This window comes from Gorilla gorilla, chromosome 15 (assembly GCF_029281585.2).
Source record: "Gorilla gorilla gorilla isolate KB3781 chromosome 15, NHGRI_mGorGor1-v2.1_pri, whole genome shotgun sequence".
Classification (NCBI taxonomy): domain Eukaryota; kingdom Metazoa; phylum Chordata; class Mammalia; order Primates; family Hominidae; genus Gorilla; species Gorilla gorilla.
The window spans coordinates 99,176,867-99,203,555 of record NC_073239.2 but is presented as its reverse complement, the minus strand read 5'-3'; positions in this window follow the sequence as shown (position 1 = coordinate 99,203,555).

Below are 26,689 nucleotides of genomic sequence, written 5' to 3'. Positions count from 1 at the left end.
ATCAGTCATCACAATCATATCATTCAAAACACTTTTCCCTTGATATAAAAAGATGCCACTGGAGAATTTTGATGCTGAATATAACAGTGGGTTATAAAATATATAAAAAAATTAAACCCATTTGAAAATTATGTCTATACCAGCAAAAGTATGAATAAAAACCGAAAATAGAATCAATCAAATACCAACTTAAAAAATTCAATTTTGCCCACGTTTCCCAGCAAGTTGTTCCATTCATTCCTGATGGCATTTCCTCTCTGGCTTTTAAGTTTCTGTAACTCCTTCCTTAAAAATTCAGTATATAATTTACTATTTAACAACACACACTCTCAATCCTAGCCACTTATATCTGGCTCTAGGTTTTTTCTTTCCAACCGTAGTTCAATCTTTTAAAGATGATAGACTGTGAGTTCCATTTATTTACTATAGAGGATGTGCTTTCCCTCTAGGAATTCACAATTCTATGGAATAGGGAGTAGAACTAAAATCTATGAGCCAAGATTGAAAGACATACCCCCTCACAAAGGCCCCAGGAAATATGAGAAGCTCTGTTTTAACTATGTAAAAGAGAAAAATTTCCCATAGCACAATGGGGAATCTCTATATCCAAATAAAATATATATTTTATAGAGGAAAAAATTATGTCTTTATTTATACATACACACATATGCAGCCCCCAACACACACACCCTTTAACAGAAAGGTCGTGTGAAGATAATTCTCAGAGGATCACAGAGTTGGTAAAATTGCTGCAAAAACATTTAAATAATTCAGTTTTTTTCATGTATCATGAATATTTATCTTGAAACACAGTTATTTAGTTTACATACATATTCTTATTGTCAGGAGGGGGAAAGATTATTGTTCAAACATTCTGAAATCTATTCATAATATTTTTGAAGATAAACATAAAATTGGGAATCAAAGTATACACACTCTGCCTTTTTAAAAGGCATTTTATAGCATGCTAGCTTCATCTTTAACCCCAAGCATGTAGACAGTAATGAAAGTGTCACATAGTTTGCTACAGTGTATTATTAAAAAACTAAAATATATATCAGGGGAGATACGAATATTGCTGTAGAATTTACTGGCTGTAAGCTATGTCTCATATTACTCATCAAAATTGAAAAAGTCATACTTATTCTCATAGGAAATTAAGGAGACTTGAAATGACTTAATGCAAGTGATTTTAACTTACAAGGCAGTTGTGTAAAAGTGAGCAGATTAAATTCCCACTTTCAGAGGAAGCTGGAACAGAAATGAAGGTAGCTAAAGGGAAATAATGGGGTGATGAGATGGCTTGAGGGCTTGAAAAGTAATTCTTTTATAACACTTTTTTCATCGAGTTTTTCATATTCACAGATGTTGGGGTCAGTACCATTAGTTGGGCAACAATCAGAAGGCAAACCTGGTGGGTCACCCTTCCTGAGGCTAAAAGAATAGTAGGCACTAACCAGTCAGAGCAGGCAATATTCATCAGGATGTCACTGACACACGGCTTTTAATTACTTCATGAGAAGCTCCTAGACCTGGCCCCCAATTCACTAAGGACAGGATAGTATAAGGAAAGTAGCCTGAGCCTTGTACTATCAGGTCCTTAGTGAGTTCTCAAGCCATCAGACCAAATTAAGTAAAAGTATAAGTTAATAACTCATCCAAAATCCTGAAGTACAACCTATAGATATATAGTATACTTGAAAAAATATTTTTAATCCATTCAGTAAACTAAAAGTCATATAAAGAAGAATTTATACTAAAAATATATTTTAAATACATTAGTCATCCTGGCACAAGCACAAATTCCTTAAAAGAAATGATGAAATAAACTTATATACCAAAACAAACAAACAAACAAAAATACTATAAATATAAAAACTACAAAAGCAGGCCAACACAGCTGTGTCTTTCTGCAACTTAAATTCAGAACAGTCATTAGTGACACTATTTTCCAAAATTGTTGAGAAATCTTAAGAAGGTTCTATCCATACACATGACATCTTTTCTCCATTGCATAGGAATTGCATGTATTGAAAATTCAGTGTATATTAATTCCACGCAAAACATATTTTATGTTTGTATGTAAACTGGGGTTAGGTAATAGCTTCAGATATTATAAATAGGTCCCGCAGAATATTCACTTTCAGGATATCAAGTATTTCTATCCCCCAACGACAGAGCCAGTAGTGGCCTCCAAACCTTACAATAATCACCATGACCCACAGACATCCAGATTTAACTTAGGGAGACATGCCTTCCCAGTTGAGAAGTACTATCCCAACATTGAAGGAAAGGATTAACCACAGAATTTCTTGCAGAAAAGAATAAACAAGAAAAACACTAATTGAAAAGCTATACCAGCTAGTGGGTATGTTATAAACTTCATGCAAAACTTTTTATTTCATTTTTCTAACAATCATGCAAAATAGATGAGGTTATCCCCATTAATAGATACATAAACCAAGTCTCAAGGGGGGCAAATAACATTTATTTGATACATAGCGTGTAAGTAGCTTGGGTATATTTGGAACAGTCTCTTAGACTATGAGTCCTGTGTATTCCACAACACCTTGTTCTTAACTGTTAGCAAGAAATGAGACTTTCATAAGGGACTCTCATTTAAATGAGACTATTAGTGACATTATTTTGAAAGGAAGTATCTTGTATTCTATATAATAAAAGTAAACTCTATGAATATATCCAGACGTATGGTACAATATGAAACAGTACATTTATGAATAAACAAGATTGAGCTCCACAAATTCTAAATTCTGGAATGAATCAGGCATACATAGGCATAACACGGACCAAAAATTAGAAACCAAAGTGGCTAGGACTGTTGAAAAAAAACAAATGAAAAGTAGTGGAGAAAGACTTTTAGAAATCACGTTTAGTCTCATAGTTTTCCTTCTTTCCATCCTGCCTCAAAGTGATCTAGTAAAAAAAAAAAAAAAAAAATCCCCAGTCTACTCAAATTTCTTCCACACAAACTCTTGGTGCATGAGTTAATGTGCAAGAGAGTGTAGCCATGCTTAGGTACTTTTATATTCTTTGCAATAATTGTTAGAGCTATTTTATAAAAAGGTGTGGTTGAAGATTCATTAATTAAAGTCTGATCTTTGAATAGTTGCAGAAAGAGAAAGACAGAGTTCTCTCTATCATACCATCCTTGATAAAAGAAAATAACTATATAAAATTTTTGAAATCGTATAGGACAAGAGAAAAAAATTGTATAATGAAAGACAAATGCCTATTTCTGTCTGTAGAGCAAGTTCCTGTCACCACTATCAGAAAAAATTTAAATAATTTTTCACATTATAGTCATATATATGTATATATATATATATATAAAATGTAATTTTTTAGTGGAAGTATATAAAATTTACTCCATAATATTGGCCCAGCCATTCTCACTTTTATATTTGTAAAATTCTAATTTTAAAGACCCTCTTCAGAAAAACAAAAGGCAGATCAACCCAGCTAAAATTTGCAGTCAGTTTTTCTCCCATAATAGGCAGAAAGAAAAAAAAAAAAGCTAAATACTTCACAGTGATTCTACCTACTCAGTCTCTCTCTCATCTTTCTCCTCTCAATACTCTTGGAAACTGCTTTCGGTTAAGCACTCATTGTGTATCTCGTCAATGACGGCAGAAATTTCTCAGCTGGTCTTCCAATCCCAGTTTTACTCCCCTTCAATATGTCCTTCTTACTATTACCAGAGTGTTATTTCCAGAAGTAAACATGATTACTTTCATGCTTAGCATCATCCAGTTCTCTCCATCATTACAAAGCTGCGATCCAAATTATCTCAGCACAGACCCTGCTGATGTGGATCCTCTCTAGGCTCAACATTCATAATTCCTCAAAAATATCCTCCATCATGGAATCACTGTAAACTTTCTGTAGTTTCTTAAATGAACCAGGTCTTTTTTTTTAACTCCTTGCCATAGTTTCTTGTATATGCTGTTTTTCATTTCCAGTAATATGTTTCTCTCCATGATTTACTTGGGAGCTCATACTCATCCTTTAAGAGTTAACTGATGCTTAGCCTTTTCTGGGAAAACTCTGAAGCTAGACTTCTCTTCTCTGTATTTCCATTGCCTTTTCTGTACATATTCCTAACGTGTTATTTAACAGAGTATATACGATTATAGTATAATTGTTGATTGATTTGCTCCTCATCTCTGCCATCATTAGACTAAATATCTCAAGGACAGAAATTCTATATGTGATTTCTATACCAACATATAGCGCATTGTAAACATTGCATTTTTATGGAATACGTGGTAAAATAACATCGCCCTTTTATCCCAGAATGAAGCCATACATACCACTTTAACATTGGCTCATTTTAAATGTAGTTTCTGGTTTTTTGTTTTTTGTTTTTTTCTGACGGCGTCTCGCTCTGTCACCCAGGCTGGAGTGCAGTGGTGCAATCTCGGCTCAGTATAAGCTCCGCCTCCTGGGTTCACGCCATTCTCCTGCCTCAGCCTCCCGAGTCGCTGAGACTACAGGCACCCACCACCACGCCCAGCTGATTTTTTGTATTTTTAGTAGAGATGGGGTTTCACCGTGTTAGCCAGGATGGTCTCGATCTCCTGACCTCGTGACCTGCCTGCCTTGGCCTCCCAAAGTGCTGGGATTACAGGTGCGAGCCAACATGCCCAGTAGTTTCTGTTTTTAAGACAATTAGGAAATAGTGAAACTCTTCACTCCAAGAAGTGGTATAGGATAATATTGTAAACACAAACAATAAGAAGTGACATACATCATTTTTTTGGTAGATTTATGATGAATTATCTCTTGACTCTCTAATCAATCCACAAAATAAAATGAACACACATCTTTGAAAAGTAACTAAGTGAAAGACCCTGTGTTCCATAGGATAAAACGCAGATTTTCTGTTAAAAAGTAAAGTCTTCATTTCAAAAATATGAAGACAATAGTGCTATAAAAATAATTTCAACTGATTAAACTTAGTCAAAATAAGAGTTTTCTGTGCATCTATTGCCTTTTCATTTTATTTTGATTTGATATAATTTTCATTAACTTTAAGCCTTTGCCTCTTATTATCTCTATATAAGGTGGTCAAACAAACGTCAACAGGAATATAGGGATTAGGAATGACTCGCACCCTGTTTAAATTATCAGTTTTGCTTGAATCCCTGATTATAGATATACTTACTGACAGATTTTCATGATTAAAAACCATAAACTGACACAGTCTGACCATTTTTGTCCAGACTAATGATCCCAGAGAATCTATACTTAGAGACATTGTATAGTCTATTTGAATCTAAATTGACTTTATAGTTAAGGATGCACAGTGTTGTCCCTAGGGAAACCACTAAATAATGACATAAAAAGTACAAGTAAGCATCCAAGAGAGAAAATAAAATTGAAGAATGAATTAAACAAATTTAACTTACAAGAGCGCAGTAAAGGAGCAACAGATAAAGAAACCAAAGGAACCAATGGAAAATAAGTAACAAAGAATGTCCTTAAATTCAAACTTAAAAAATTACCAGGGCCAGGTAACTTTACCATATGAAAAATTAAATGGGCCAGGTGCAGTGACTCACGTCTGTAATCCCAATACTTTGGGAGTCCAAGGCAGGGGGATCAGCTGAAGTCAGAAGTTTGAGACTAGCCTGGCCAACATGGTGAAACCCTGTCTCTGCTAAAAATACAAAAATTAGCTGGGCATGGTGACAGGCGTATGTAATCCCAGCTAATCAGGAGGCTGAGGCAGGAGAATCGCTTGAACCCAGGAGGCAGAAGTTGCAGTGAGCCGAGATGATGCTATTGCATTCCAACCAGGGCAACAAGAGCAAAACTCCGTCTCAAAAAAAAAATTACACTAAATGTAAATGTAAATGGCCTGAATACCACAAACTAAAGGACAAATACAGACTGAACCAATAACCCAAACTCAACCACATGCTGTCTACAAGAGTGCACTTTAAAATTAAAAATACAAATAGGTTGAAATTAGAAAACATGAAAAAAGATATATCATATTAATGGTAAACATAAGGAAGCTGTGTGGCTATATTAATATTTTAAAAGTAGACTACAGAACAGAAGCTGCCAAGGATTAAAAGAGTCATTGTATAATGATAAATTGGATAATTAATCAGTAATGGGGTTTAAGGTGGACATGAATTTTGGCAGACAGTATTCAACTTATTATACAATACTAACCAAGTAAAAAATAGAGAAAACTTTAAAGTATTAGGCATAACAGTTGATTACTCCAGAAACTACAAATGTTGAGGATAATATGGAATTTCATGAAAAAACACATGTCAATAAATTTGATAATATAGTAAATAATTCCTAGAAAATGTAATCTGTCAAAAATGAATTGAAAAACATAGAAAATTTAATATTTAGACTAATATAATTAATAATATACAAAATATATTAAAGAAATTACATTTATAATCAAAGGTTTCCCTTGAAGCAATTTATTAACCCATTTGGGTTTTTGTGTGAATTTCATGAAACACTGAAGAAAAATAACACACTATCCTTTACACACACCTTTAAAGTGCCTAGAGGTATAGAGATGGCTTCCTAATTCATTTTGTGAGGTCCTGTTATTGAAATCTGGCAAAGATACTGTCAGAAACCAATAAATGAATGAATCCTCAATAAAACATAAGCAAATCCAATTCAGCAAAATACGAAAAATGATCTTACTTTAAGATCATGTAGGCTTTACACAAGGAAAGCATATATGAAGGTGAAAAATCATATAATCTCAATTGATGAAACTATTTGATAAAAGTCAACACTCATTTATGACAAGAACTCTCAGCAAACTAGGAATAGAATACAATTTTCTCCACTGATAAAGGTATCTCTGAAAACTTAGGTACCACATATAATGGTGAAAAACTAAATGCTTTTACACATAATTGAGAACAAGGCAAGAACATATATTCCTAGCATATCTTTTAAATATTGTACTAGAGGTCTCAGCTAGTGCATTTGTGCAAGAAAAATAAGTCAAAGGCATATGCAAAAGTATATATATATACATATATATGTATACACATGTCTGTTTGCATACACAGAGATGTCTACATAAAATATTGTAAGAAATAAAAAAAACCCTACTAGGATTGACAAGTGAACTTAACAAGGCTGAAGGACACATAGCTAGTATAAAATAAAACAAACATATTTCTATACATAGTAGTAACAAATAATTGGAAAAGAAAATAAAAATACTATTTTAAATATTATTAACAAAATAATGAAAATTAACAGAATATATACAAGATTTCTAGACTAAAAAACTATAAACATGGCTAAGAGCAACTAAATAAGACCCAAATAAATGGAGAGACTTGTGATGATTATTGATTGACTCACTCATATTGCTAAAATGTCCATTTTCCTCAAATTGATCTATAAAGTCTATGCCATTCCAATTACAATTCTAGTAGGCTTTCGTAAGAATTAACAAGCTGATTCTAAAATGTATATGAAAATGTCCTATAAAATAGCCAAAATTATTTCAACTCAACAATCAGAAGACAAACAACCCTATAAAAATAGTGTAAAGTCTTAAATGACATTTCACAAAATAAGATATGCAATTGACATATCCACATGAAAATCTGTTCAATATCATAAGCCACTGGGGATATGCAAATTAAAATTACAGTGAGATACCACTTCACTCCCACTAGAACCACTAAAATAGCTAAATTTAAAATATCTACAATAATACCAAGGATTGGCTAGGTTCTGGAACTCCTGGAACCTTGAGAGTGTACAATGTCACAACTACTTTAGAGAACATTTTGGCATAGTCATATGTTAAACATATGCCTACTATTGTACCCATTATTCTGACTCCTAAGTATTTCTTCAAGAAAAAGGAAATGAGATACACAAATAAATTATTGTACCTGAATGAGCATAGTAGCTCCATTCATAACAGTCCCAAATTAGAAGCAAACAAAATGTCCCCAAACAAGTGAATACATAAACCAAATGTGATATATCCATACAATATAATTCTACACAGTAATAACAACTACAGCAAAAGCATAATCAAACAAGCAACCTCATAAAACATTTCCAAAAAGTTACCTTGAGCAAAGAAGCCAGGTACAAAAGTGTACATATTGCATGCTTCAACTTATATAAATTATTAGAATTTCAAAAGTAATCAATAGTGATAAAAATTAGATCATTAGGTGCCAAATATTAAGGATGGTAAGTGGGATAACTTCAAGGTACACAAGAAAACTTTCTTGGTCTATCTTTATTAATGTGTCAATTATAGGAGTACATACATTTATCAAAACACAAACTGCACATTTTAAAAATGTAAATTATATTCTTTGTTAATTACACTTCAATAGAATTGATGAAAAAATAAATTAGAATGGTCAAACTATCTTGAGGACATATTGGGACTGATGTTGCCAAATTACCCTCTTACTGATGCCTAGTATTTCAGAGCAAAGATAGAAGTAAAATTACTAGCAGAGAGAAGTTACAAAGAAACTGAGACAAAGTGACCATGGGTAAATTTAATGAAAGTAGAGCATAAAAACAAAAAGGAAAGAAACAAATAAGGTGGCTGAAGAGATAAAGAATAGGAAGAGCCTAGGCAAAAATCCCTAAAGAGTAGCCCTGGTATAAGAAATAGAGGAGATTTGGGGTTGCTGCTGAACATGATTTTATAAATTTTAGGTAGCTAAATATCAAGTCTTTATATCTACTCACACAAGGTAGACATAACATCATAGGTGATGGATGGAGAGAACAAAATTTTCATAAAAAACTGGAATAAGTTGTAGCTGAGTTGATGTGAAAAAGGACAGGGTAAACTGAGCAATGGTAGTTTGTAACTCATATCGTGAAAGGTTCTATAGGCTGCTCAGTGGGATTTGACTTCATATTGCGGGATCTGGCCAGCAGCCCGCAATGCAACGGGGCTCTTTCTTTGTTCCCAGGTAGATTGGCAGGTCAAGAAATAATAGACACACACAAGATAGTGAAGGCTGGGTCCAGGGGGGTCACTGCCTTCTGGTTCCGTGATGCCGCCAATGCACTGGATATGCCAGCATTTATTATTAAGTTTAGTGAGGGCGGGGGTAGGTTAGTGAAGGATTTAGGGTCGTTTGATTATGAGGTGAGATGGTCACATGGGGATGAAGTAATTCTTTAACATAACATCTGTATGCAGAAGTACAGTATACAGAGATAAGAATTTACAATATAGTGTGTGCATCAGTAATTTCTAACAGAGTCTTAAAACAGAAACACAGTATTTCCATAACCTATGATTAGCCAGATATTAATCAGCAGTAACAGCTGCAGCAAAAGCTGGTTACAAACAATCCACAGAAACAGGACGTGAAGCTAGACAACTGGTTAGACCAGAAATTCTCAGAAGGGAGTATGCCTTAACCCTAAAGAGGCCTAGAAGAGCCATGGCAAGATGAGGGCGTTTATAGCCCTATCTTATTCATATGGACAGGCGCCCCTCATGCATCCATTTATAGGCTCTCCATAAAGGTTGCATTCCATTCCCAGAGCTATGAATATCTGCTTTTCTGGGATAGGAATCTTGGTGATGTGAAACCTCCCTGACTGCACCTCCATTCATAGGCTCTCTGCAGGGGGAAGCACATCACGTGCTGTTGGCTCATTCTGGCAGTCCAACCTGGCATTGTCTTTACACAATCCTGCATGCAATTTTGTATTTACAATAATCAGGAGTATTTCATCTTTTATTCTGTAGCAATAGTTTCAGGGGTCTCCCTACAACCTCATCCTGTGGGAAATGAGGAATCAGCAGAAATTTACAAGACAGGCAGTAACTGATCAGCTTAGTATTTCACATACTTTACAGTGCCTTGGCATAATGAAATCATCAATATTTTATAGAGGACTATGTCAAAAAGTGCCCTTTGAAAGGGAAAACTGTCTTTTAAAAATCACAGTATCAAGGATGTTTTTGCTCTGAACAAAAGATATGGCCAAAAGATATGGTCCTTTTACATAATATGATATACGTATAATATTTTATATCATCACATATTTGGTCTAACTACTGAATTAGAACCCAAGGGATCTCAGCATTTAAAACCTTAAAAACTTAAAATCTAATCTTTAAGGGTTGGGGAAGATCAAGAGATTCAGGCTTTGAAAATAGAAAAGAGGAGTGGTGAAGGATATGAAGAATTAAATTCAAATATACTTATGCATTGGAACCTGACGAATTTGAGAACATGGAGAGGTGTGGAAAGATCCTGTTACGAAAAGGCTTTGTCCCAGGCAAAAGAAAAAATGTTTCTTTCATCTTAAAATGAGAGAACAGTTTACCTGAAAGCAAAAGTCAACTTGATATTTAGAACCATGATAAAGAATATAAAGTGACTTTAAAAAAATAATAATAAAAGAATGTCAGCCATTGCATTTACTGTCCAAGGTCACATACCAGTCACTGATAAAGCAAAGACAACCAAATATATGTTATTTTGGCCTCTCTACATTTGATCCAATTTTAAGATGGATTGAAACATTGAGTCAAGCTGCAGTCGGCATTTCAGGGAATAAGACTTTCATCATGTCCTCAGAAAGGTAATTTCAGTCTAATAGATTTCATTAGACTCTGCATTTTAGGTTGAAAGCATTTCTAAATGCATTGCTATGGAGTAAAAAACAACATAGTAAAAAATGTTCCCAAGTTCCTTGTCCTTACTTGGCATAGTCTCATTATTTCAGTCATATTCCTTTGGACCACCCTAAAGTATTGTGCTCTTCTTTCATGTTTATATCCTTTCGACAATTTAAATTCATTTATTAAAATCTACAGGAGGGAGAGACCTTTCTTGTTAACATATTTAACCTCTGGGGAATGTCTGCTTTCATATAATTATGCATAGACTTCATATTCACATAAATATTTTTTGCCTGCAGGGGGGTAAAATGGATCTGTCTCATGAATATTCAACAGTGCCATTTCTTCTAGCAAGACACAGACATCTTTCTTCATGGTTATTAAGCACTAGGATGTCTATATATATTTTCTCCTTCATGTTTTGTTTGCATAAAACTGATGAGATATAGGAACTGCCAAAGCAGACATTTAATATTCCAGGTACCTCAATATTATAGTGCCTTCATCCAAATAACTCAATAACATTTTTCAGATTCAAATCTTCAGTATTATATGGGTTGTTTCATACACACACACATACGCACACACACGAACACACACACATATAATTCCAGAAGCACAAAATGAAATTATAAATTACGAAGACTTGGCTTAAAATTGTGGTGGAAAGGAGCTGGCAGAGGCAAAGATACTTCTATTCTCTTTGTGACATTACTTCTTGCAAGACAATCTTGTGCATGCTCAGATTTCTAATTCTGATAGTAAAGAGAAAGGTGGGCAACCTCTAGAAGGAAATTGGAAATTGTTTTTTAAAGTGAGTATTGCCAGGCACGGTGGCTCAAGCCTGTAATCCTAGCACTTTGGGAGGCTGAGGTGGGCAGATTGCCTGAGCTCAGGAGTTCGAGACCAGCCTGGGAAATATGGTGAAATCCCGTCTCTACTAAAATTAAAAAAAAAAAAATTAGCCAGGCGTGGTGGTGTGTGCCTGTAGTCCCAGCTGCCTGGGAGGCTGAGGCAGAAGAATTGCGTGAGCCAGGGAGGCAGAGGTTGCAGTGAGGTGAGATCGTGTCACTGCACTCCAGCCTGGCGACAGAGCGAAAGTCCATCTTAAAATAAACAAACAAACAAACAAACAAAATAAAGTGAGTATTTTTCCTTCTATAATAACATTGTTCACATAAAAAGTTGTCACCCTTTTCTTTATGCATTCAATAAACATGTATTGAACATCCAGTATACCACAAAATATTATAGACTCTGAGAATACAGTTGGGAACAAAATATAAAATAGGCAGAGTTCCAGCTATAATACAGCTTACTTTCTAGAGAAGGGAGATAAAACAAATACATGAATAAACAAATAACAAAAATGGATAAATGAATGAATGATATATTAAGTAGTGTTGAGCACTATGTAAAGGACAGTTTTAGGAAACCATTAACCTCATATATTAATGTATTTGTCACAGATATCATACCTGTGTGTGTATGTTTGTGTGTATGTTATTTTAGAGATTGAGTCTGTGGGTGTGCACTGCTTTATTTTATTGTCTCAACAATAGTATGAAATGTTTGGTACAGGTACCATCATTTAAAGATGATGGAAATCACTAACAGATAATAAACCACTTGCTCCAAGTCACACAGCTGGAGTGTAGCAGAGTTATGAATTCAATTTGGTGTCTGAATCCAGCTTCATGAGCTTCCTACTGAAAGGACCATTCTCTTAGGTGATGGTTCTAATATCCGTCCATTTTTAGTCCACAATTCTCAGGAAAGTGACCTGGAGAAAGTCAAGACATAATTGGAGGGAAAAAAGTTCCTAGACTAAATGTTAACATTTAAAATGGATTTAACCATGAAGAGAAAATTATAGTCAGTTAAATAAAGAATGCTCAGGGTAAAACAGAAGAAGAATATTGCAAAGGAGGAGAAATAATATTCTTCTCTAGAAGACAAAAAAGAGAAGATATACTTTTCTTCTTTTCTTACCAACTTCAGATAAGTACATCATGAACATGGGAAAGTGGGTGCTTTGGGGAGAGGTAGGATGAAAATGTAATACTAAGAAATTATTGGGAGCCTGAATTTCAATCTTCCTTGTAGCTTATTCCAACCTAGTTGTTGCAAGTAGAGTGGGAAGCCTTAATCATCAATAAAGATTATGATTATGCATCATTATTTTTATTTTATTTATTTATTTATTTGAGACAAAGTCTCACACTGTCACCCAGGCTGGTGTGCAGTGGTGTGATCTTCGCTCACTGCAACCTCTGCCTCCGGGGTTCAGGCAATTCTCCTGCTTGAACCCAAGCAAGTCTCCCAGGTAGCTAGGACAACAGGTGTGTGCCACCATGCCTGGCTAATTTTTGTATTTTTAGTACAGACAGAGTTTCACCATCTTGGCCGGGCTGGTCTCAAGCTCCTGACCTCAAAAGATCTGCCTGCCTTGGCCTCTCAAAGTGCTGGGATTACAGGTGTGAGCCACTGTGCCCAGCCAAGATTACACATCTTTCTTAAGATTGTGTGTGTGTATACATATGTGTATTTCCTTCTGGGGAAAGTCAAGGTGAGAGAATTCCAAAGGGGAAATATGAGCTCGTCAAGTTGTTTCAAACTACGAAGAAGGGTTAATAAAAAGAAAGGGGCCTGGAAATGCTCTCTATACCATTTAGAGAAACTTGACTATGTAGCACCATGCTTTTGCAACACACTTGAAGCTGGGGAAATGCCTTCACAGTTTTCTTTGGGTCCTTTGCTCCCTAGAATAAGCCAGTGAAAATGCTGATCACAGCCTTTGTGTTGGGATGATGATTTTTTTTCTTCACTCAAGGCTCAGACCCCCTAGATTGGCAGACAGGGGGTGATATGTGTAAATGTCAGTATGTGCTCCTTCTTCCCCATATCAACATAAGCCAGTAATATATCACATTAACAACCAGCTTAGAGATAAATGAGAGGAAGTTTTGAGATCAAATCATCAATCTTAACCCATTGGTGGGGGTCCTAGATGTGAAACAGACTTGGAAACTCCTGTTGTGGCAGTGATTATAACTACAAAGACAATATTATATTGTTCCTTCCCTAATAGTAACAGGGAGCTTCTGCCTCCTAAATCAGAGCTTATTTTCCTCCCCAAAAAACAGCAATGCCATTATTTAAACAGTTACCTTGAAAAACACAATGGTTTCTGAGACAGAGGAACTCTCCTTGATTTCTTACTCTTAGCATATTCTTTATCCAACTCATGAAAATTTCCTTAAGGTTACAAATAGCTTTAAAATAATTCCCCCACAAGGTCTTTGTAGATATTTAAACACTTTCAAACCTAAAACCACCCTGAAAAAGCATGCAGAGAAAAATGAACTAGATAACTCAATTGAGTAAGCCTGTTCCATCTCTACAAGCAATTTTTATGAGAACAATGTTAAATGTGCAGAGCTGTGAGTTAAAAAAATTATAATCAATGTTGAATCTGTCAGTCTAGCTTGAGTTGGCTTTTAGGAAATCCAGAGAAGGACGAATGCTTACAACAGGAACACCGGCCATTAAGTCTAAAGGCTTCAAATAAAAAGTTTGTGTTCTTTGTTGGATAGTTGTGAGGTTATAATCTCGAAGAGGTCATAAGATTCTTTAAGTTGGATATTGTTTCATCAAAATTCTCTTGACACTTGGAATTCTCAAATATTGAATATTTCTGAGATCTTGAAATTCAAAGGAGAGTTAGCTTGAAATTAACATTCTAGAAAGTTAATTCAATGATCTAAATTGTCAAACTTGATTTAGATGAACCTTTTAAAAATTAGGTTTTAAATGGCCATTGTAAAAAATTCAAGTTATACAAGAAAGTAGAGAATAAAAGCTAATTGTCTCAGCCTTCCTGTCCCCAGTCCTGATATTTGACCTCCTCTTTCGATATGAGTCTAATTAGCCCACCAGGCAAGGACTAATTCATTTTTTTAATCTAGTATATCCGTATTTGAAATGTGTGAACATGGCCATCAAAAAGCTTTCTAGACACACAAATCTCATATCGTAAATTCATTCTGGAAACTGCCAGCCATCAAGAAGTCTAGCCATTTGGAAATCATAAGAGGTTATAGCCCGGACCTTGAAACTAACCCTGGGAATCTGATTGCTATTTGTCTTGAATTTTTCTTTGAACAGTGCTCAACCGTCACTGAGACCTGCACTTGAGTGCAACATAGTGTTAGGTAGTTTGTGACTCAGGAGGACTTGAGTCATATTCTTAATTTTGCAATAGCTATGTGACCGTAAGCAAGTTAACTGTGTATGTTATGGATCTTGGTCTCCTCACCCATACAATGGTGATAAACATCCGGCACAGAGGAGCATGAAAGCATCTGTGGTAGAGCCCACCAGCTGCCTACGTCTTAAAAGAATTAGCTAGACATATTTATAACCAGAAGAAAGACCTTTCCTTGCCTTTCTTGTGCAAATTTCTGTATGATAGTATGTAAGTGCAATGTCATGTACAACTTCTGGGAGCCTTTCTTATAAGAAAGCAATACACACTGTTTTTCATTGTCTTATGCATCCCTTCCTCCATTTTGCTGCTTTTCTTATGGATGCTATGATCTTAGACTCTGAATATGAGGACCACTACCAAGGGAAGATAAAGTAGTAATCTGGAAAAATTGGGGTGCCTAAGGACTTTGTGAAACACAAATATCTCACTAGCCCTAAATTATGTACATCTGTTTTCCATCTATGTGAGACAGTAATAACTATTTTGTTTGTATCACTGTAGTTTTGTGTTTTCCATCAATTGCCAGCAATATTAATTTTTAAATATGTAAAAGGTAGTTCCAGTAAGCAGAGTACTCCTATAATGGAACCCAAAATACACAAAATTGGCTGATTGGGAGGCACACAGTGGTGGATGGCAAGGACTCAGATATTGCAGACTGAGAAACTGATGACTTTTGTTACACAATAGCAAAGCATTTGATTAAATTGTTACTTGTCCTTTGAAAGGATACCATAAGCTAGTCATCTGTGACATTAGAGTAAATTATAGGAAAAACCCAGCATGTATATGTGAGTTTACTACTTCTTGCCACTTTTAGCAAAGCCCTGCATGTAAGATATGAACTCTGGCTCAAGCTAGATGGCCTGCAAAGAGAAATAGGATTTCATAAAGTCTCTGTATCTGGCCTAAGACTTCAGTTAACTGAGAATCCAATTATTTGAATCCTTACCTCACTGTAAAGGTCAATTTCTTTATTACCTGAAATTAAAGTTTATATGGAATATCATGAAAATATATCTTGAACAGAAAATAAGATGCTGTGTCCCCATGCAAGATTTTCAAGCATCTTCTGTTAAGAATTGCAAGATGCTGTGTTCCCACGCAAGATTTTCAAGCATCTTCTGTTAAGAATTGCTTGCTCAACAATGTAAGTCATCACACTTGCAGAGATCAAATTAAGAAAATCGCCTTATCATTTAAACCCATTGTTACACATGGTATAATAGTCATTAGAGCTGTTCACCTTAGATGCATATAGTAGGATTGCACTTCTCCATCCTTTGTGAAGTTAAATGTCAGACACAATGACTTTCTTCTGTGAATAAAATGTGAGTAGATTCACGTATTTAATGACAATATCATAAAAATGAGTCAGTAGTTTGGTATATTCCCCTTCTTTTGCTATAATGGTCCTAGAAACTTGTGTTAAAAGGGAACTATACCACCCCAGCTCCCTGAAAGACTACTGTGATAAGAGATTGTTGCCAAATCTTTGTTTTTCTTAGATGCTGTACTTTTAGAGTTGTGTGCTTTTATCATTTGCTGACTGACACTGACACTTTAAACAGAGATTACATTAAATTGAAGGGATGAGGCGGAAATGGGCAAAGCCCAGATGGCTGGCAAATCAAAGACTAGAATAATTTAGCTTAAAAACTATATACTTGCAGATGGGAAGAAAAGTTCTCCTTACCCTCTACCCTGCTCTCAACCTGAAACTGCCTTTGCAAAAGTTATAAAGGTGAGAAAATTATGATAGTGAAATAAATCTAATCTAACCAACTCCATCCAGCTTGCTTCTAACCTCCAAGCTGTCCCTGTTCATTCCTTGGCATAGGCCAAACTAATTTGGGGAAGAACTTAGTGTATTAGTCAGTTCTAGCATTGCTATAAAGAAATAACTAAGACTGGGTAATTTATAAGGAAAATAAGTTTAATTGGCTCAACGTTCTGCAGGCTGTACAGGAAGCATGATTCTGGCATCTCCTTAACTTCTAGGAAGGCCTCAGGAAACCTTCAATCACGGCAGAAGAGAAGGGGAAGCAGGCACATCTTACATGGCCAACGCAGGATCAAGGGTGGGGTGGAGGTGCTAACACTTGTAAACAACTGGATCTCATGGTAACTCACTCACTTGATATCAACAGAACAGGACTGAGGACATGGTGCTAAACCATTCATGAAAAACTGGCCCCATGATCCAATCACCTCACACCAGGCCCCACGTCCAACATTTGGGATTACAATTGACCATGAGATTTGGGTGGGGACACAAATCTAAACCATAGCATTCTGCCCCTGGCCCCTCCATATCTCTTGTTTTTCTCACATTTCAAAATACAATCATGCCTTCCCAATAGTCCCCCAGAGTCTAAACTAATTCCAGCATTTAAAAAAAAAAAATTCCAAAGTCTAATCTGAGCTAAGGCTAGTTCCTACTGCCTATGAGCCTGTAAAATAAAAAACAAGTTAGTTACCACCAAACACAACAAGTTACATTCCAAAATACAATGGGAGTACAAGCATTGGGCAAATATTCCTATTCCAAAAGAAAGAAATAGGCCAAAAAGTGGGGCTACAGGCCCCATGAAATTCCAAAATGCAGCAGGGAAGTATTTAATTCCTAAAGCTCCAAAACAGTCTCCTTTGACTCCATGTCCTAAATCCAGGGTCCACTGGTGTGAGTAATAGAGTCCCAAGGACTCAGGCATCTCGCTTCTGTTTCTTTGCTGAGTTCAGACCCCATGGCTGCTCTCACAGGCTGGTGTTGAGTGCCTGCAGCTTTTCCAGGTGCAAGCGGCAAACTCTTATTGGATCTACAATTTTGGGATCTGGAGGATAGAGGTACTCTTCTTTCAGCCCCACTAGGTGGTGCCCCAGTGGGGACTCTGTGGGAGCTTCAAACCCACATTTACTCTCCTCGCTGCCCCAGTAGGGGTTTGCTAAGAGGGCTCCTCCCCTGAAGAAGGCTTCTGCCTGGACATCCAGACTTTTTCATACATCTTCTGAAATCTAGGTGGAGGCTCCCAAGCCTAAACTCTTGCACTGTGCATGCCTGCAGGATTAACACTACATGGAAGCTGCCAAGGCTTATGGCTTACACCCTCTGAAGAATCAGCCTGAGCTCTACCTGGTTTCCTTTGAGTCACAGCTGGTGCTGGAAACAGCCAGGATACAAGGAGCAGTATCCTGAGGCTGCACCGGGCAGTAGGGACCTGGGCCTGGCCCACAGACTCATTCTTCCCTCCTAGGCCTCTGAGCCTGTGATAGAAGGGGGCTGCTGCAAAGGTCTCTCAAATGCCTTGGAGACATTTGTCCTATTTTCTTGGATATTAACACTTGGCTCTTCTTTCTTCCTCCCAGAGGAGGCTAAGCATCAGTTAACTCTTAAAGGATGAGTATGAGTTCCCAAGTAAATCATGGAGAGAAACATATTGCTGGAAATGAATAACAGCACATACAAAAAACTATGGCAAGGAGAAAAAAAACTCGTTCATTTAAGAAACTACAGAAAGTTTACAGTGATTCCATGATGGAGAATATTTTTGAGGAATTATAAATGTTGAGCCTAGAGAGGATCCACATCAGTAGCATCCATGCTGAGATATGATCCAAATACCTCCTACCAGTCCCCACCTTCAATATTGGAGATTACAGTTGAACATGAGACTTGGGCGGGGACACCAATTCAAACTATATTACTTAGTTCATAGTTTAACTTTGAACAAAAATAACAGCCCTTTCCTGAAATAAACCCCCTTCTTGTCTGAGGACCAGTCTGCCTTTGTAGACCAATAAATTAGCCACAAGATTAGATATTATGGTTTAGGAGTCATGCAGCTGTAGTCCACAAGATTCTGAACATCCTCAAATTGCTCCTAGGGATAACATTATTCATAAAAACTAAGCTCAGGTTCAAGATATTTCAGAGACCCTACATTCTGATGCACCAGCTGGCACCACCAAGATGGGTAATCTGGCTCAACCAGTTCTGTGATCCCACCCAGGAACCAACAACAATAAGAAAAATCCACTTCAACCCCCTATGACTTCATCTCTGACCTGACCAATCAGCACTCTCCACTTACCAATCCCCTACCCATCAAATTATCTTTAAAAACTCCAGCCTCCAAATTTTCAGGGAGACCATTTCACATAATAATAAAACTAATCATCTGTATAGGTGGCTCTGTATGAATTAAATTCTTTCTCTATTGCAATTCCCATCTTGCAAAAACAGTTCTGAGAAGTCTCTGAGAAGCAGGCACAGAGAACCCACTGGGTGATTACAAACCACCCCTGAATACAATCCAGCTAAAGTGATCAGTTAAAATTCGTTTAAGAATATAAGAGTATCTATGGCTTCCATACAAACATTGATTGTTGATCTTGCCTTTGTGTATTGGCTGGAGTTCTGTTGACTTAGTTTGAACTTGACTCTAGAACACAGGGTCAGATCAAGTCAACTCCACAAGTCTCTCATGTCTTAGTTAGCCTTTAGCCAAGGAGCATATCTTTTCATGGAGAAAGGCAGGAGCACAAGAGGAAAGCCCTAACATGCAGTGCATGTCAGAACTCAGAACGTAAACCAAAAATACAATTCTAAGCCCCCAGCTAAATGACAGACCTTTCCCTCAGCCAAGGGCATTCCAAAGTTAACTTGAAAAACTAGCTCAGGCCATGACGGAAAGTGGGGGTCGAGCATGACTTACTATATCCTCTTTCCTCTGGAATTTAGGCACAGCTGAGCAGCTTTACCATTAATATAGAGATGTTAAGACTGATGAGGTAGACCTTTTACAGCAATAAGGCACCAAATTCCAGCCTGACTCTAGTATAGTATCATGTAACAGATAGCAGACCCTGAAAGAAATCGAAGTATTTTTCCCCAAAACATATCTTAATGACATATTTTGAAATGGCCCTACAAAGCTGTCTCTTGTGGGGAAAAATCTATGTTCTGTAAAGAATTGATCCTCTATCCTTTCCAGGACTTTTTCCTGATCCAGGAGAGAATTAACTAACAATCTGTCTGTTAAGACTTCTAAAGCCTGCTACCTGGAGTCTTCAACTTCATCTGCATGATAAAATCTTATCATAGCCACAACCCCTTATCTTAGCACAGGCATTTCTTTCTATTGATTCCATGTTTTCAGGTAATAACTTTTACAAACAACTGCCAATCAGAAAATCTTAGAATCCACCTATGACCTGGAAGCCCCCACATCTGTTTGTCTCACTTTTCTGGACCCAACCAAATATACATCTTACATGTATTGATCGTTGTCTTATTGTTACAGTTGGTAGCTAGACGGGCATGAGCAGGGCAGGAGAGGGCTCCTCTCACCACCCACCAGGAATGTCAGGTGACCATCAGGTGATGGTCAGGTAGTTGTTAACTGTCTAAAATAATAATTGGTTGCAGCCAGTGCCAGGGAAAGGCAGTTTCCCAATAAATAGAAAAAAACCTGAAACTAGTGATCAGAAGCTTCCTGATAAGATTGCAGTAGTTGGGCGAGTGGGCTCAAGCATGCACACTAACAGGCAACATGGTGGAGTTTAACTGTTACATGACCTTCTAAGGCCATTCACTGGTAAGGGAAGAATGCCTCAAGTAAGCATGCATACAACTCCAGTAAACAAACTGCACATGCTCACCTCCCAAGTGCTAGCAGGCCACTGCACATGCAGACAGCCCACCCCAAGGGAAGAATCAGGAAAGAAGGAATGCATGACTCTGGAAGTATGCCAACCTATAATACTCTAAGTCAAAGGTCAAACATGCACTTGATCTCTCAAGTCACCCTCTTCCAAGTGTAGTTTCCTTCCTTTTGTTTTCATTCTAAAGGTTTTCAATAAACGTTCACCCCTGCTCTAAAACTTGCCCAGTCTCTCCTTCTGCCTCATGCCCCATCAGTTGAATTCTTTCTTCTGAGGAGGCAAGAACTGAGGTTGCTGAGGACCTGTACAGATTCACCACTGGTAACATTATGTCTCCCTAAAATGTGTAAAACCACGCTATAGCCCAACCACTTTGGCACAAGTTCTCAGGATCTCCTGGGGTTGTATCATAGGCCATTGGTCACTTATATTTGGCTCAGAATACATCTCCAAATATTTTACAGAATTTTACTCTTTTCATCAACAGGATCAACTCTCATTTGCTCACGTCCCACCAAATAAGTCACAAGACCAACACCAGCCCATGAATGGGGAGGGAAAATGACCACAGAGGTCAGGGAGATGGAACTAATCAAGGACCCTAGTTGTATCTCTATATTTTCTTCAAGGAGATAAATTCAAGTTTATGAAAAGATTTGCTGAGGCCTCTCAGATTTTGATGCTGAGTTCCAATATTTTCATCTCACATCACACAGTACATGGATAAATTACCTGATCCACAGAAAAATTAGACTGTTGAGAGTTTAGGCGTTTGATCGTTACAGAAGTGAAAGACTTCAAAATTCTTTCTCTTGAGAGACCAAGGAAGACAGAGACGTTGTTTATGCCTTCTGTGTCTGAGGCCTGGGTGATATAGGGCAACAACACTGATGCTGCTGCTGAAAGAATTAACCACCCACACCTCCCAAACTCCAACAGTCTGCTTTAGATTTACATTTACTGCTGCTTCGTCTTTTCTCACAAATGCTAATGAAGTAACTTAAGGAAGCTGGAAGGCAATTTTTGGTGTAATATAGGTAAACTTCTTTGTAGTGTCTCAGTAAACAGAAACTAGATCTTCAGATTTACATACTCAATGCTTGAATTGAAAGCAAAGTGCTTGGCTACTGGTTCTCTTCAGCCCACTGTTTTCAGCAAATCTCTCCTGTTACCTCATTTATTTGCTGTGAGAATTCCAGCAAATGCAATCTCTCTTCTGTTCACTTACTGATGCGCTTGGAATTGATACCCCAGCTGTGTTTCTGTGCCTGATCTTCCCTTTAGCTCAAATCAAACTGTTTATTTCTTAAAAGACAGAAGCTTCCACCAAAAACTAAGCAACCATTTCTAAGCATCCAAATAAATGTGTGTTTTTGTGCTGTAAAATTCATGAGCATCTAATAGAAGCTGAAGGATTTTCACCCCAAAAAGTTCTATTAAGTTATAGCTTCAATCTTAGTTTTCCCCTTAAACTATAAGAATAATGCTGAGCCACACTAACTCTAATTGCAGTGAAGTCAGTCTTTAGTTACAAGAACTCAAACTATTCAAACCTTGGTTAATTAAAATTTAGACTAAATTTATATCTCAAACAATGTATGCAAGTGATAAGACTCATCTCAAAATTTTTTCGAAATGTCCAATTGCAGTGCAAGCCTTAGGGTCAGAACAGATTTTAATTATATTCTAGTTAGCTCCAGGGATCTATGAGCTTTAATGATTCGCCTCTGTACAATGTTGTTAAGGCACAGTCCCTATACCACTACATTCCTAATAATATATACAGTCATGCCTCATTTAATGATGAAGATTCATTGTGAGAAATACATTCTTATGTGATTTTGTCTTTGTGGGAACATCATAGGGTATACTTACACAAACTTAGGTGGTGTAGCCTACTACACACCTAGGCTATATGCCATAGGCTATTGCTCCTAGACTGCAAATTTATACAGCATGTTACTATACTGAATATTACACGCAATTGTAACACAATGATAGGTATTTGTGTATCTAAACATAGAAAAGGTACAGTAAAATACAGTATAAAAGATTTTAAAATGGTACACCTATATAAGGGCCCTTACCATTGAAAACCAAAAATAAATTTTAAGCCCCACAACAGATTGATGGACTCTTCCCTTGGCCAAGGGCATTCCAAAGTTAATCTGAAAAACTAGTTCAGGCCATGATGGGAAGTAGGAGTCAGACACGCCTCATTATATACTCCTCCCTTTGGAATCCAGGCAGAGCTGACCAGTATTAACATTAAAATAGAGACCTTAAGACCAATAGAAAAGACTCTTTAAGACAGATAAGAGACATCCCCTTCTATTGATACTATCTGCGTAATGGGCACCTTGGTCTGCACAGCCCCTTATCTTAATCCAGTTATTCCCTTCTATTGATTCTAGGTCTTCAGACAATAACTTAACTCTTTTGACCAACTGCCAATTAGAAAATTATTGAATCCACCTATAACCTGGAAGCCCCCACTTTGAGTTGTCCTGCCTTTCCAGACCAAACCAACGTACATCTTACATGTACTGATTGATGTCCTATGTCTCCCTAGAATGTATAAAACTAAACTGTAGCCCAACCAGCTTGGGAACATGTTCTCAGGATTTCCTGGGGCTGTGTCACAGGCCATTGACACTCATATTTGACTCAGAATAAATCTCTTTAAATATTTTACAGAGTTTGACTCTTTTCATCGACACCACGAATGAGGGTTATAGGACTGGAAGTTGCTCTGGGTGAGTCAGTGAGTGAGTAGTGAGTCAATGTGAAGACCTAGGATATAACTGTACACTTTTGTAGGCCTTATAAACACTGTGAACTTTGGCTACACTACATTTATTTAAAATTTTTTTTCTTCAATAAACTAACCTTAGATTTCTGTAACTTTATAACCATGTTAACATTTTGACTCTTGTAGTAACACTTAGCTTAAAACACATTGTACAGCTGTACAAAGACACCTTTATATTCTTATTCTATAAGCTTTCTTCTATTTTTAAAATTTTTAAATCTTTTTACTATTTAAACATTTTTGTTAAAAAATAAGACACAAATATTAGCCTAGGCCTACACAAGGCCACAATCATTGGTATCTCTGTCTTTCACCTCCACATCTTGCGGCACTAGAAGGTCTTCAGGGACAATAACACACATGGAGCTGTCATCTCCCATGATAACAATGCCTCCTTCTGGAACACCCCTTGAAGGTCCTGCCTGAGGCTCTTTTACATTAACTTTTTTCTTAACAAGTAGAAGGATTACACTCTAAAATAAGGAGTAAAAAGTATAGTATGGTAAATAAACCAGTAAGTCATTTATTATCATTACATACTGTACATAACTGAATGTGCTTTACTTTTATGAATGGCAGCACAGTAGCTTTGCTTACAGCAGCATCATCAAAAACATGAGTACTGTATTGTGCAACCACTTTATGAAAGCTACATCACAAGAAGATAGGAGTTATTTTAGCTTCATTATAACTTATGGAACCGCCACCATATATGTGGTCCTTTATTGACCAAAACATCATGATAAAATTCACAACTATAATTGGCAGGTTTTTTTCAAATATCCAGAAGCTGGTTATGTTTCCAACAATTTCTTCTGGCTGCTATACAGACAGTAACTTTCTTCCAGGGTTCATTGATGAGAAGTATGCTCTTCAAAATGTTAAAGGATGGTTGGACTTTATTGTTTATTTCTACCGCTACTTCATTCAAGATGCTGGCATCTCTCCAATCAACATAAAAATTTCAACATCAAACGTTGAACGCTTTATTTTAAACTTTTATGCCAACTTAGCACTGTATAGCCGACAACACTTCTCATCCAGTATGAATCAAATACGTTCGTGAGATTAAGTAATGCCCAAAGATAATCTAAATGGAATAAAGTAGTGTAGTATATCAACTGAAGCATATGCAGAAGCTCACGAGGTACAAGCATGTGTGTGTAATGGCGTCTACTCTGTTGGCTTATAGACTTTGAAAATAATGCATAGTATATTAGACTATCTATTATTAAAATGGTGTAAGTCAAAGAAAAAGCACCAAGGCAAGTCTCAATCATTTTAGGAGATTTATTTGCCGAGGTTAAGGATGCATCTGGGAAAGAACAGAGATCCACAGAAAACTAGGTGGTTCATGCTGTTTCTGAAGAGGGTCTGGGGACCTCAATATTTAAAAGGAAAATGGCAGGTATTGGAGAAAGAGGAAGACTTTTTCTAAAAAGGGTGTGAGTAGATAAGACACAAGTGGTTGCATTCTTTTGAGTCTTTGATCAGCCATTCACATGTGGGGTGGGGGGGTAGAGGAATGTCACTTATGTGTTCACCTAGCTCTATGAATCTGAAATTTTACATAAGATAACGTAAACATAGGACAGAGGAAACATCAGATATACATTTGTCTCAGGTGAGCAGAGAGATGACATTGAATTCTGTCTTTTGTCCTGTACCTGTGAAGATAAGCTATCAATTTACATTGTCAGAATGAAATTCCACAGACCTATTTTAGGGTAAAGACCTTGGGGCCCAGAAGATATGTCCTTCTGAGTAAATTGTGAGGGAGGGATGGAGCTTTTTTATCTTTGTTGCTATCTTATTTAAGAACACAATGAGAGGCAGGTTTGTGTGACCCAGTTCCCAGCTTGACTCTTTCCCTTTGGTTTAGTGAGTTTGGGGTTCTGATATTTATTTTCCTTTCACAATGGAAAATAACATAAACATGTATATGGGTATACATTTTGTGTGTATGTGCATGTATATCTGCACACACGTGTGTGACCATGTGTGTGCATATGTATATACATGTGTATATGTGCATATGTGTAAGTACTTACATCTCCCATATACTATTTCAAAATTAACATTCTGTATCCTATAACTATGTTCCAGGACAGTGACAAACAAGGTATGTTCTAACACCAAACTCCTTCATCTCTTCTCCTAAACAATGAAATTTCTGATCAGAAGAGTAAATGTTTCCTCTTCCAGTTGTGTTCTGCCTTTGTTCTATGTGTCTCAACTGACGCTCCAGCCACTGCACAAGGACCAGCTTCCCACAGGCAATCTGGAAGTAGCCCCCACTTTTTGACTGGTGACTTCTTTGACTCCAGGGAGTGGGAAACTGCCAAGCACTTGACACACATTCATGGCACCCCATTGCCTGGCACCTCCTTCCCTGTCTTCTCTCCTTCCCAACTCCCATTCTTTAAGATCACTCTCTGAATGAACAACCTGCATGGAAGCCTTTGTCTCAGGCGCTGTTCTCAGGAAAACACAGGCTAAGAATTAAGCCCTTCATAAGGATGTCAAATGAAGAAAGACCTAATGCCATTCACCATGTTGCTTTTATCCAGGCAGAGATATAGATACTTTAGAACAGTTTAAATATTATGAGATAAAACTGCTATTTTTGAGTCTCTTCTGTTAAGCAGATAATTCAATTATAGACTATTGTCACTATTTAAAAACCTATTTTGCAGCAGATATTCTACAGTGATTTTAAAATATTTTATTTGGAATCAAAGTTTTTTCTAGAAAAAGTACTTTTCTAATGTTAATGTAGCATGTTGTTAAAAGAATATAATTGAAGTATTTATTTGCTCCTTGTCTTTTCCAATTGAACCCCATGTGGAGATTTGGAGAGAAAATGTGCTCAGCTACAAGACTATATTTATCCTTCTTCCACACAGCTAAGCAGGGCTGTGTGGCTAAGCTCTGGCAAAGAGATGAAAGAGTAAAATACAGAACTCCCAGAAGTTCTCTTAAGAGGGAAGCAAATACAGCCTTCTCAGATGCCTTTGCCCTACACTTCTGGATGCCTACCTTGAAAATAGTTCTGATGATTGGATGGCCAGCAGTAATTTGAGCAATGAGGTGACTTTCAGAAAGGAAGCTGAGAATGGGAAATAGAAGAGCAGAAACTTGAACTCAGGGTCCCTCATAACCACAGAATCACCATGCGAGATGTGAGAGGCTCAGCTCCAAGCATCTCTTACATAAGTAGAAATAGTCTATCATTTTGAGTCATTTTATCTGTCACATGCATTAAAAAATAATCATAACATTAAAATTC